Source organism: Vigna angularis, chromosome 5 (assembly GCF_016808095.1).
Source record: "Vigna angularis cultivar LongXiaoDou No.4 chromosome 5, ASM1680809v1, whole genome shotgun sequence".
NCBI lineage: Eukaryota > Viridiplantae > Streptophyta > Magnoliopsida > Fabales > Fabaceae > Vigna > Vigna angularis.
In genome coordinates, this window is record NC_068974.1 from 14572615 (window position 1) to 14574321 (window position 1707).

Consider the following 1707-nt stretch of genomic DNA (forward strand, 5'->3'; position numbering starts at 1 on the left):
AACTTGTGTGGGACATAACTTCATATCCAGATGTATTACCCTTAAATAAGAGAACAATGACAGGAAGACCCAAGAAAAAACGAAGACTAGAGGCTTGGGAGTTGAAGAAGAATGACACTAAATTAAGAAAGGGTGGGAACAAAAAAACCTGTGCTCTCTGCAAAGAACTTGGACACAACAAAAAATCATGTCCACAATGACCTACAACACCAGATGCTCCTCCACCAAAAGTGCTTGCTGACCAACCTACTCAACAAACAACACTCACAATACTTCCACCAACAGATGTGCCTATTTCTTAGGAGTCTGCTGAGTCTCCTTCTGATGAATGAAGTCAAATTTAATTCCATTATGAACACAGTCTTTTAAATGTCTTGTAATCTGTACTGATGAAGGAACAATGTAATATCACTTTTTGTGTGTGTAATGTGTGTATTGCTTAAGACATATTTACTGATGAAGTTATATCAGTTGTTTTTGGTTTAAGTTTATTGATGAACACATATTTGCTGTAATTTGTACTGATGAAATAATATCAGGTTTTTTTTTTCTAATGTTATGCACTGAGTAAGACAAAGTTGCTATCAGGTTTTTTTGTTAAATGATAACGAAATCCAATGTTTATTCATGTGGTCATCATATGTTTATGATGTTTATTGACCATTGCTTTATGATGTTACGTTTGCACTTCCTTTAACTTATTCTGCCCATATGAAATTTCATAAATCAAATAACACAGTATTAAACATCATTAGAAGTCACATTTATAATTAAAACAAACAATAACATTCCAAAGACCAAATTACATTGATATCAACCTACTTTCATCCTAGTTTCATCAACCTAGTTTCATCAACATTGATATCACAATTACATTACAAATACATGTATCAAACACCATCCCCATTAAAACCTTCATCCTTTTCTCCAAACAACCTATTTTCAGCTTTTCAACATCTCTTTCTTCCATCTTCATCACACTTTGTTCCATCTTCATCAAACTTCTACCCACTTCTTCATTTCTTGCACTTGCACTACTATCTTCTACATTCACCACATTTCGAGAATCAATTACTTCTTCACTGCACCACTCAAAGAAGTTGCATCTAACGAAATCTTCACTCCCTACCTATGGAAGAACAGAACTGTAACATCTCATAAATACAGCAATAAACTATATATTAGAATAATCACATTAATAATAATTCAGTACAGTTTTTCCACTAATGAACGAACGCACAAAGACGAACGTCCTTACAAAAATAGTTACAATTTAAGACCGTACCTCAATATCCAAACTATGCGACCGGTTTACAAAAATAACAATACCGATCGTTCATACTTAAACAAAAGGAAAGGTGAGCGGACGTCCACCTTACTACAACTAGACTATTGCCCGAACGTCCTACTCTCCGGTCTTGACTTCGATTTCTTCCAAATTTTCTTCTTCCAGCGCCACTTCTAGCCGCTCGTCTCCTTCTGCTCACATCCACACGGATGATCATTGCAATGACAAGGACGGACGTACAAAACCAGACACGATAGGAAACACAGGGTAAGCTTATGTAATTTAATTCAAGTATAAACATGCATTTCAAACAATCCAACAAAACAAGGTATATTTCGTCAAACATATCATTCAAAGCCTATTACTAGACGGACTGTCCGGACTATATGAAATCTGCGTAGCTACAGGCGTTCGTGCAC